Here is a 12,755-nt window from a genome sequence, read left to right on the forward strand (position 1 = left end):
CATGGGTCCCTAGTCCGCTCATTGATAATATGACAGCTTAGATTTTCCTGTTGCTACATTTATCTTTGTTTTTCCTTTTTCACCTGTCTTTAGTAAAACTAGGCATTTCTCTAGACTATGCAACTTTACAATTTGGTCAACACAACATTCATCTTAACTAGTACTCCCTCCGTTCCTAAATATTTGTCTTTTTAGAGACTTCAAATGGTTACCACATATGGATGTATATAGACATATTTTAGAGTTTAGATTCACTCATTTTACTCCGAATGTAGTCACTTGTTGAAACCTCTAGAAAGACAAATATTTAGAAACAGAGGAAGTACTTTTTTAACAAATGACATGTTTTTCTCCCACAAATTTTGATAGTGGCATACATCTTAATTAATTGTATAATTTCTAACGTACGGACGGAATATGCACACATTAACACGTTCAGCATGTTTAATTAGATATTATATTTGATTAATTTATGTTCAATACACTCGTATGGGCATCCGGATGACTGTTTGGACAAGGTCTACTGATGGCTACTGATGATGTCTCAATTAATTGTTCGGACAAAGTCTACTTTGGATTTGTAATTAATTGTTTTTTTTTTTTGCCAGACCCGGTCTACTGATGGCAATATATATTGCACACGGTCATATTCATGTATATTAGATGACCTACTCTACGTCACCTGGTCAACGCGCTTATGCTTACACCCGATGATCCTTGAACACATCCATCGTCTATATATGTCGACCCGCTAATATCAATGATCTCACAACACACCATCCATCCTGCAGCCATTTCTCTCCCGAGCTTTCTTGGAGCTTCAATTCGTTAGTTGATCGGACAATACAATCAATTTTTTTCTCTAGGGCTAACTTCCATCTCTCATCATATTGTCAGTTACTACTTGTTAGCTGGCTAGTCCATCCAGATTTAATCCATGGAGACCAAACCTCTTCTCTTGATCACCGTGGCCGTGACCATGCTTGGGACGGGGCTGGGCGCCAGCCACACCGTGGATGCGCCGGATGGGTCGTGGGACCTTCATACCAACTAGTCCCAGTGGGCTTCGAGAATCGGGTTCACCACCGGCGATGAGCTCAAGTTCCAATACTCCGCCGCGTCCACAATGTGGTGGAGGTCAGCAAGACGGGGTATGACTCCTGCAACGGCTCCAGCCCTGTAGCAACTTTACCGACCGGTAATGATGTTGTTCCACTTGCCGCCGTCGGCATACAGTATTTCATATGTGGCGTTCACGGGTACTGCAACGCCGGCATGAAGGTCGAGGTCAACATCAAGACGAAAGAAGTGCGGACTGTGCAGCGGTGCCGATGGACAGGGAACCGGCGTCGCTACCAGTCTGAGACAATATTAAGCTCAGCTGCGGTGGTTGGCGTTGATCAGTCTGCGGTTGCCCAGCTCGGTCTGGTAGTTGTTGATGTTGGAAATATGAGCAATTTACCAAATGATTTTATTAATAGAAATATTAGATAAAGCATGATTGATATAACATGGATAAAAGTAGTCATGCAATCTGACAGAGAGAAGGTAAATAACATCTTCATATATGAACTGCAACCAAACATGTCTAAAGCAGATAGTAAAACAGGTTGCATAGATAGTGTAGAACCTAACATATGTAGGACAGACACTAGAGCAAAGAACTGCGAGAGAACTTCTAACAGAAAGAGCAAGAACACGTACGGGACAACAGCAGCAGTAGCACTGGACTTGGGGCCGGTATCGTCGCCAGCCATGTCGTCGAGAAGGTCGTCAACGTCGGGAAAGAAGTCGTCGTCGGGAAAGTAGTCGTCGGAGTCCGGGGCGTCCGCGACGAAGAAGTCAGTAGTCGCGGTGAGCGCTCCCCAAAAACCTTATCACCCTTCTCCCGTACAGGACTCAAAAGGTGCGGTTTCGGAGGCCTACTGTCCCGACCTGCCGTGCACGCCGCAAGCAGGATGGGGAAGAACGTAGCAGCAGCGCAGTGCTCAGGAACTTGTGGTGAGAGAAAGAAGAGGCTCTGGTGCGTCTTTCTTGGAGGAGCGACCTCACTTTTATAGGCGCAAGAGAAGGAGGCGAGAGGGCAGCGACGGGAGGTGAAACAAAGAGACGGGGATGAAGCGAACAGCCAGCAGCCGAAGGGCTGCACCGTTCGCATTCGAACTCCGCTTTCGCAAAAATCTTTTCAGTTTTCGTGTGACCTTTCGTATACCCGTAGTGCGTGGCAAAAATTTAGACATCGGCTCGGCTCATTCCCGCGGCGCGGCGCGACTAGGCGTGGTGTGGCGGAGGAGGAGCGCGCGTGGATGTCCCTCTTGTTCTCATGCTCATACTAATGGGGAAAGAACCTCCCTTATAAAGAGGTCCAACTCTCTCTAAACTAGCAATGTGGGACTAAAATTTAGTTCCACCTCTTGCCTTGCACGAATGAGCTGCGTGGGCCTCTAAGATTTATTAAGAATTTCTGAAACTGCTATTGGGTTTTAGAGTGAACGGCGATTGCGGTTATATTTTCCTTGATCAGTCCTAGAATGGTCCTTTTGTGTATTAAATTCAATTCTTTTGTCAAATGTAATTGCATTCGTTACATATCTTCTTGTAAAAACCCAAATAGTAACCAAGCTTATAACCATGAAAGAAATTTACCAAAGATGTGTTTGACTGGAATGACATCACATCCACCCATTATATACAACAGAAATTCAAGCAAAAGCTAAATTCGTCTAGATAAATAACATGATTTTCATGGCCAGTGGGGCAAACACCACTGCAATTTTTTATATCATTAGGAAGTGTGTATGTACGCGCTGGTTTGAGATAAGCCGAAAAATAAGATAAATGAAGAAAAACAAACCTTAATAAACTGGGCCAAAAAGAAGCATGAACAGGAATTACAAGAGGTCGGCTTTCTTTTCTTTTTTTTTGAGCTAGAATGGGAGTTTTTATTGCTTAATGTTCAGAGCTACGAGTACAGGTGGGTGGTTCAAAAATACATGACGTCCTACTCGTAGCGAAGATGCCGCCTTTGCAAGACGATGTGCTTCATTGTTGTACTCCCGCCGTTAATGCCAGATCGTCACAGCTTCAAACATTGAGCTTCGCTGCTTCACGTCGCGAGCAATGACGCTGTAAGGGCCCTTGCATGATCTGTTAATCCCATCCACCACAGTGCTGCTGTCACAAGCGATTTGAACTCGCTAGTGGTTCAGGTCAGCCGCTGGCGCAAGCCATTCACGGCAAGCGGCTGCTTCTAAAATATCAGGTTCATTCGGACCAAAAGTAACAAGAGCAGAAGCACCTTGAAACCTTCCCTCCCCATCTCTGCACAATGCGCCCCGACCTCGACAGGCCATCGTCAACGTTGATCTTCATCATGCTCTCATCAGGTCGAAGCCATCTTTGCTCTTGTTGCTGGGCCGGCCCACGCAGCCACTGGCTCAGCGCCAGATTGCATTGTGGCGCAGGAGGCGCTGACTAGGATGAAGTCATTAATTGAGGAGTATTTCTTTTCAAAATCACTTTCATCTTCTCTGATTGTGACAAATGGTGCGTTGCATGTGTGTCATTTGTCGCAGCCTTACAACTTTCTCTCTTTTTCGTAAATTCACTTATTCAAAACGTTTTAGGCCGTATGCATCTCCAGATGCAGAGGCCGGGGGTCATCCTTCTTTTCTAGAAAAAATAAATCTCGAACCATATTCATCGTTGGATTCCTTGTGTCTAGATCTTCAAAACTACTCCCTCCGTTCCAAATTACTCGTCGTTGAAATGGATGTATGTAGAATGAAAATACATCTAGATACATCCATACCTGTGACAAGTAATTCGGAATGGAGGGAGTAGATCCCATGTTGATAGATTTTGACGAACTTTTTCATGAAAAAACCGGACGAAAAAATCATGCCTCTCGCAGAAGGTAAACAAACGTGTTTTTTTCATTTCCGAGAGGCATGGCCATGTCTTTCGCGGAAGCAAAACCTTACCTCTCACAGAAGGAAAAAATGAAAACACTTTTTTGTTTTCAAGAGCACGGCTGTGCCTCTTGTGCAAGGAAAATCGTGCCTCTCGCAGCAGAAAGAAATGCATTTTTTCTGTTTCTGAGAGGCACGGTCGAGCCTCCCACGGAAGCAAATCTGTGCCTCTTGCGGAAGGAAAAAAAACACATTAATTTTTTCTTTATCGAGAGGCGCAGCCGTGCCTCTCATGGAAGCAAATCTCTGCCTTTCACGGAAGCAAAAAATATGTTTTTTTCGTTTTAAGAGACATAGTCGTGCCTCTTGCGGAAGCAAATCCGTGCATCTTGTGAAAGCAAAAAAGAAGAAGAAAACACGTTGAAGCTAAAGAAGAAAACTATGCCTTTTGAGAAAAATGCCAAAAGCTAAGAAAGACAGGTGAAAAAATGAAAGGCCGAAAAAAAAACAAGCAAAAAACATCTAAAAAGCTGAAAATGTGTGTGAAAAAATAAAAAAAATCTGAAGGAAGCACCCAGAGCACGACATGTGACGGCGGGTAAGAGCGCGCCAAATGGAGCGCTCTCAACCCATCTCAAATGACTTTTGAAAGGCTCCCGAACGAGCGCTCCTTAATTAGTTGCTCTGTGACTAGGAGGTCTCCTCCACCGATGGGTGTCCTATCCGTCGGTGAAAATAAATTTTTTTTGACAGCCGACTAAACAAAGCCGATAAGTTTAAAGATTTTTGAGCTTTTTTCTTGCCAAAAAAGCATATTTTAATCATTACAATATATCACAATTTTTCAATTCCATCAGAACAGTACAGTACGTGCATCCATTCCACCATAATGGTCCGTGTTATTTCATCAGTATATACAAAGTTTTATCCATTCCACTATATTATGCCAATTACCCGAGTCCCTACTCTTCCTCGAGAAAGAGCCCAACCATTTCTTATAATCCTCTCAAAGATGAGTCTCAATCACTGCACTCAGCGACTACCTGCCTCTATGCCTGGTCGGGAGTCCCAAGGATGACGTATCCATTGGTTCAGTGTGTCGTCTCCCCCAAGCGAGGCGACGCGGGCTCCCCTCCCTCCCTTAAGGCATCTCCAGCCGCGCCCTCAGAAAAGCCTTCCCAAGTGTTTTTTTGTACCTGCGCTGAAAAACGGCCCAGTCACGTTCCCAGGAGCCCGATTTTCGCCGGCCTGAGCCAAAAACAGCGTCGGCGGATCCAGGCCGAACCCGGCGCGCTGGGGGTGCCGGGGCGAACTGTTTTGGCGCGAAAAAGCCACGGGCCAGCCGCGTCAGGGACATGACGGCTCGTCTTCCCCCCAACTGCCTCGGTTCCCGCGGGGAATCAATGGCAAGGCTGCCGCCGGTCAGCCTTGCCATTGATTCCTCACGGGCGGCGCGTCTCGGGACGGCGCGCCGACGCCTTCCCTCCCTCGCGCGCGTACACACGGCGCGGAGCGGCTATAAAAGCCGGCGGTTCTCGCCGGTGCCCACACCAGACTCGCCCCTCGCCGCCGCCCAGCCCCTCTCTCTCCGTCTCCGTCTTCCTCTCCCGAGCGCCACCGGCAGCCCCTCTCTCTCCCTCTCTACCACCGCCGAGCCCGTCGCCATGGCCGAGCGCTTCCCGGAGACGAGGCGGCGGTGAACGGCTTCGGCCGGCGTTCGCTCCGCGAACAGGAGTCCTGGCTCCTATTCCAGGCGAACATCCCGGCGCCGCCGGACATACGGGCCGACGGGGTGGCGGCTCAGCGACGGGGGAGTGCCTGTTCCCCCGTTACCCGACGCCGTGGCGAAGCCCACGTACTTTGCCGAGGAGGTCGAGGTCGCGCGCGCCTCCCTGACTGACGACGAGCGCTCCCTCCCCCAGTACGCCGTCGGCAATCACGCGGATTGGGCGGCGTACTTTCAGTGCCGCCAGCAGCAGCGCCTGGCCTCCACCAACGACGCGCCGGTGGTCAGCGGCGTGAAGAACAGCGTGGGGCGCCACCTGTGGTGGGGCGTCCCGGGCCGCACGCTGGAGGGCGTGCTGACGCACCTCGACAGCGGCAACAACCCGCCGTTGACCTATCCTGCGACGGGGGCCGCCCCGTCGCAACACCGACGCGCATGGGCGCCAAGGAGGTTCGCCTCCTCCTCGTCTTCCTCCTCTCGCTCATCTTCCCACTCCTCCGGTTCTCTGGCGCTTCTCGGCATCAAGGCCGAGCCCGCGGCGGAGATGCCAATCGGTCGGCGCACTCGCAGCGTCGGCATCGTCATCAACGAGGGCGGCCGGCGCGCCCCCTCCTCGTCGGCTCCTCCGCGCTTCCTCAAGCCGAAGATGGAGTCGGGGCTAGCGCTGGTGAAGACGGAGCCGGGGCTGGCGCCGGTGGAGGCGGAGTTCGACTACGACGACGCGGCCCTAGAATGGGCGCGCCAGGACTCCATTGCGATGGAGAAGGCGCGTCGGAAGAAGGAGAAGGAGCGCCAGCGCGCCGCCCTGCGCCGCTTCGAGGAGCGCCGACGCGGCCACGTTGAAGACGGGGTCGTCGTCTTATGCGACAGCGACGACGACGATGACGCGCCGTCGCCAGTCCGCCATAGTGACGCCGGGCAGGGGTCCAGCAGGGGCGCCTGCGTCAAGGAGAAGAAGGCCGACGACGACGATGGCGGCGACGGCGGCGACGACTTCAGCCCTTTTCTTTTTTAGATTAGGTTAATGTAATGAAAATGCGCGAATTTCACCAAAATTTGCCATGTTTGGCCGAAATTTAACTAGGTTTTATCATAACTTCACCGAACGGTCCTTTTTTTAATACTCGCCTGGGGGCGGCGCTGGGGGCCGACGGCTGGGGACCGACTCGCCCCCAGGGCCATTTTTTGCGCCGGCTCACCCCCAGGCGGCGCTTTTAGACGCCCCCTGGGGGGCCAACGACTGGAGATGCCCTTAGCCCCCTTCCGTCGTCGCTGGTGTGCGCCACCGGGCCTTGCTCGTGTGGTGTCAGCGGCGGCAGCCCCGACTTCCCTGCCCGCAGCGCCCCTGCTTGGGAGGGCTGGTAGCGGTGTCCCTAGGTCGACGACGGTTCTGGCAAAGACACGTCGTTTCGGGTGGCGCGGCTCCGGGTGGTGAGGTGGTGATGACACGGCCGTTTGGCTGCGGGGTAGTGCGGTGGCCAGAGGCAGAGCCCTCCGGCTCCAGAAGTAGAGCTCTCCATGTATCTTTTTTTACATCGTAATACGTGTTTCATTCGTATCATGAAAAAATATAAGTCACGTAAAGACCGACATGATTGCTGAAAAGATAGCAGAATATCGCTAAGCTTAACACAAACTCCCATCATCTGCCTCCGGCACCACCACAACAGTCAGCAAAGAAAAAAAATGACAGATCACCTCCTCACCCGAGCTCGACGCGGCTCCATCGCTGATAAGAAGCTTTGCGGGCCTCCAAAGTGGCTCACCAAAAGTGAAGCCATTGTCGTTGAACGAATCAGGCCGGGGCAACACCCTGGACACGCTGTCAAACTTCAGATCTGACACCCCACCATGATTAAGACGCCCAAGAAAGAAACCATAGCTCTCCACGTATCTACATATGCATGGTTGCACGTCTATAGTAGAATACGCAACAAGATTTATTTATTTTTGGAGACATAATGCGCAACCAGATCAACAAGATAGCAAAACCAGGGAGGCCAGCTGGGCCGGCCCATGTTTCAGATTTGTTTTATGCTTCACTAACTTTTTTCTACGTTCCGAGTTCCTGTATGCTTCTTAACAGCTTTTCTTCCCAATTCTACTGCTTCTTCCATACTCTCTCTGTAAAAAAATATAAAAACGTTCAGATCATTAAGTAGTGATCTAAACGCTCTTATACTTCTTTACGGAGAGAGTACATTGCATTTTTCATGGGTTTTCTGTTGTTTCAACCAGATGGACATTTTTTAAGTACACAATGCTTTTTTAAAAATACTTAATTTGTTTTATGTATTTTTTTAAATTGTACATGTAATTTCCAATTATTCACATACCTTTTAGAAAAAATATTTTGTGTAACTCAAAAAATTGACACTCAAAAAATATGGTTGTATTTTTATGTAAGAAAACAGTTGTAAAACAAATGAAATCCAAAAGAAAGCAAAAATATCTGGACATAAAAAAAATAGGTGTGAAACAAACAAATGAAAGCTAGGAGGAGAGTAGCGTCGACTGAGACAGCCCATTAGGACAGCTCCTTGTGCATTTCCCTGCCAAACAGTCATGCGGAGCTGCACATAGCGAAATCACTCATTAAGTAATACTCTTTGCAAAGATCACTCACGTCTCCTTAAATTGCGACAAGTGGTGCATATGCAGGGCGTCACTTATTGCAACCTGTGAGTTTTTTTAGATTCGTTTCTTCAAAATGTTTTATCTCTTAAACCGTGCGCCTAAATTTTGAACCATTTTCATTATTGGATTCATCACGTTGATATCTTCAAAATTAGATCACATGTTGATATATTTCGATGAACTTTTTTTTTCAAAACTAGAGAATATTATTTTTGCCTTTCGGAAGAGGCACGCATGTGCCTCTCACCGAAGCAAATACATGCCTCCAGGAGAAATAAATCCGTGCTTCTCGCAGAAGGGAAAACGTGTTTTTCTTTTTCTTTTTCAAGAGGCACGGTTGTGCATGTCGCAGAAGCAGATCCGTCCTTCCATGGAAGGAAAAAAAAGTGTTTTTCATGTAAGCAAATTTGTGCCTCCACGAGAAGTAAATCTATACGTCTAGCGGAGGAAAAAGAAAAAAGAAAACGTGAATTTTTTCCTTTTGCGAGAAGTACGGCTGTGTCTCTCGCCGAAGCAAATCTGTGCCTCCACGAGAAGTAAATCCGTGCCTCTCACGAAAGGAAAAAATGTATTTTTGTTCTTTTCCATAAGGCACGATTGTGCTTCTCGCTGATGCAAATCCGTGACTTCACGACAAGTAAATCCGTGCATCTCATGAAAGGAAAAAAAATATGTTTTTTTTCCTTTTTCGAGAGGCATGTAAGCAAATCCGTGCCTTCATGAAACGTAAATCCATGTCTCTCGCGACAAAAAAAACATTTTTTTCACCGAAAAATGAAATTTTTGGTCCAAAACATAAGCAAAACCGAAGGAAACCTGAAAAGCAAAAAAATAAAAAATAAAACATCTAAATTAGAAGACGCACAGAAAAAAATTTGAAGGGAGCGCCCAGAGCGCGACACGTGACGACTGAGAGTGTGTCAGGTGGCGCGCTCCCAGCCCATCCAAAGTGACCCATGCGGAGGCTCCTGAAGGAATACTCGCTCATTAGTTGCTCTGTGCACATAGGACCTATCCAACAAAAGGGTCAGATCGATCCTCATCTGTGTTGCGCTAATTTTATTTGTTGGATGCCGGTCCTGGTTGTATGTTATAAATGATGATCAAGTGGAGTTCTCATATATGACGCTTGGTGCGAAATATTGTCGAGTGGACACAGAGAGTGATCGTGTATGGGATCGTCCAGTCGGTTTTATAGTGATTTTGTTGGTTTTTCTTCTGGTTTTATGAATTGTTTTCATATTTTCCATAGAACACATGAATTTTTATTTTTTTAAAGTCGACTTTCGAAATTTATGAATATTTCTTAAATGCCTTTACAATACAGAACATTTTACTTATTTTCTGAATGTTTTTATTTAAAACTGATATTTTTCAGATTTCAAAAAGGTTCTTTAAAATAGTGAACACTTCTTCAAAAAATAATATATTAAAAATAGTCAAAATGAAAAGGTGGACAACAAATGGAACAATAATACCAAACACGCAAAAACTGAAATGAACCTGATAGAAACCAAGAAAAAAGAGAGAAAAGCAAAATAGAAAATAAACCCACTACTAGGCTTGGCCAGGGGAGCACAAACAATATGCTTCGATCGACTCCCTCCCATTGAAACTTTGACATTGTGAGTATCATATAAGAAATACCGACCTAATGGGTGATACCATCTATCGCCCTTTATGGGTGATACCACTTGTATCACCTGCTACCAGCGCATTTCGGCTAGTCTTCGGGTGTGTCCCATCATGCATAGATTTTTTTATTGAGAGTGTGTGCGCTTTTTTTATTATATTATTATTTATTCATTTTTCTCATGTATACAGAATATAATATAAATGTTCTCAAAATATTATAGGTTAAAAATTAGTCCATGAGACAAATAACTACCAGCTTGTCTTTAAACAAATTCCTCATGCATTTGAAAACATGTAAAAAAATATTAAAAATGTTCATCATGTATTTAAAATAAAAATATGAACCGGTATATAGAAAATGTTCAATGTGTGTATTTCAAAGATGGTTGTCATGTATTTAGAAATTATTCAATGTATATTTGGAAAATGTTCAACATATACTAGCAAAATGTCATGTACAAAATATATTTTTTACCAAAAGTGTGAATCATATACATTTTTTTACATTCCTTTTCAAAAAGACAAGAAGGAAGAATAGTAGAAAAGAACAAATGAAAAAGAATAAATGAAAAGAACAAATGAAAAGAAAAGAAAAGAAAATGCAAAAGCAAAAGGTAAAGAAATGAACAATCAAACCAATGACAGTTCATCCCGGTAAAACTGAATAGAAAACCATTTGGTAAATCGGTTCACAAAGAGAGAATAAGGCCGAAAGAACATAACTCGTCGTGAATCGCTGCTCTTTTGGGCCGATTCTTATAATACGACCCCAATGAGCGAATGTCTCCTATCAAGCGATACATAGAGGGAGCCACTATGTCTCGTGTGACGGGAGAAAGAGTCGGTTGTTGCTTGAAGGAAGCTCGCGAATGGGATGTTCCAACTTTTTTTTTGGAGAAACACAAGGGATAATCCAACTTGCTGGCGCAACCAGGCGCCTGCCTAAATGGGCTGGCACATTGCTCTGGGAGGCCACTGACTCATGTCTTTATATGTTTTTTTCACTTGTTTTGCTTACTTTACTTTTGTTTATACTTCCAAAATTGTATATATTACAAAAAGCAATTTACAGATTTTTTGCAAAAATGGTAGCCATGCATCAAAACATGTTAATTGTGTATAGAAAAAATGTTTCTGATGTATACAAAAAATTTATAATATGTATGCAAAAAGTAGACATAAAAATATAAGTTTTCAAAAATGTTAATCATGTATTTGAAAAATATTAAACGTGTATATAAAAACATTTTTTATGTATACAAAATATCTACAATGTGTATGAAAAAGTAGACATTCAAAAGTATATGTTTAAAAAATTAATTATGTATCTAAAAATTTTAAACATGTACTTTCTCCGTCCTATAACGTAAGACATTTTATGACACTACATTACGGGACAGAGGAAGTATATATAATATGTTAAACCTGTACAAAAAATGTATAGGCTGAATAAAAAAATGTATGATGTGTACGAAGAAAAGTAGACATCAAAACATATATTGAAAAAAAATATCCAACCACTTGGGGTAGTTACCCCCATGTCTGATATACTATTTTATCATCGCAAGTATGTTACATGTAGTAGTATATATACTACTTTATCATCGCAAGTATGTTCATATACTATATATAAGCTATTTCAAAGTGTGTTACATGAAAAAATTGTAAGTTGGCTCATGATTTCTATTATATTTGTGAAATACCTACATATTTATACGTAAAAATGAGCATACTTAAAATACGATATATACTACCAAAAAAGTAGTATATATACTAGCTAAATATTCTTGTATACTACACACTTCACGTACATACTCTCCGATTTAATAGGTACTACATACAGCATATAAAAGGCAAGTCGTGGTAACTACCATCGGGTGGTAGAAAATGTACAATGTCTATGAAAACAATAGACATGAAAAAAAATATTGGGCAAAATGTTAATCTAGTATTTGAGAAATGTTAACCTGTATTAAAAAATTAATCTTGATGTATATGAAAAGTTTACAATCTTTTTAAAAAATGGTGATACGTGTTTAAAAATAAAGGGAAATAAAAAACTGAAGATAAAAAGGGAACAATAAAAACAAAGTGAAAACAGTTCAAAGAAAAAACAAGAAAGAAACAAAAGAAAATAAAACATAAAAAACAGGGAAAGGACCGACATAAACATTAACACGAACCCAGCAGTGAAAACCAAACAAAGTAATCCGCACAGAAAAAACTGGGTTGAAACGCGTGAAAACCCGGAAAAGGGAATAAAATGTCATGACCTAGTACACTAATGGGCCATCATGGTCGCGATGCGCCTGAGGCGGCCGTACATCTTGCTATAAGTGAGATATAGATCCGCGATACATAACATTCCATCAAAGTACGTGACAGATAGCCATTGTGGGGAATCCTAGTTTCACGCACGTAGCATGAAATACGGCTCTTCTCCTACAAAAGGAACCGTCGTTCTAGCTTTGTTAGTAGACGCATTGTTTAACGGATTTGAACTTTCCATTCGGTTTTGGCCGAGATCACTAATTAAGGGGTATCCATTAAAAAGGTCACTATCACTTTCCTAGGGCTTGACTAGTGACGTATTGCATGTGCGTCACTTCTCGCAATCAGGGGGTTTTTCTTTCTATCGTTGGATTCTCGTGCGTCCAAATCCAGGCCAGAAGGGGCAAGAAAATTAAAACCAAGCCAGAAGTAACTTGTTTTTCACCCTTTTCTTCATTTCTGAGAGGCACACTCGTGGAAGCAAAAATGTGCCTCCACGAGAAGTAAATTTGTGCCTGCCATGGAAGCAAAAAAATCAAGTTTTTTCCTTTTCCGAGTACCTCTTGCGGAAGCAA

The 12,755-nt window shown here is 44.2% G+C and overlaps 1 pseudogene; it reads left to right on the forward strand.

Annotated features, from left to right (window-relative positions):
- The first annotated feature begins 823 nt into the window (after positions 1–823).
- Positions 824–9,677, forward strand: LOC119354463 (annotated as a pseudogene).
- Positions 9,678–12,755: the final 3,078 nt, after the last annotated feature.

Source organism: Triticum dicoccoides, chromosome 1A (assembly GCF_002162155.2).
Source record: "Triticum dicoccoides isolate Atlit2015 ecotype Zavitan chromosome 1A, WEW_v2.0, whole genome shotgun sequence".
Taxonomy (NCBI): domain Eukaryota; kingdom Viridiplantae; phylum Streptophyta; class Magnoliopsida; order Poales; family Poaceae; genus Triticum; species Triticum dicoccoides.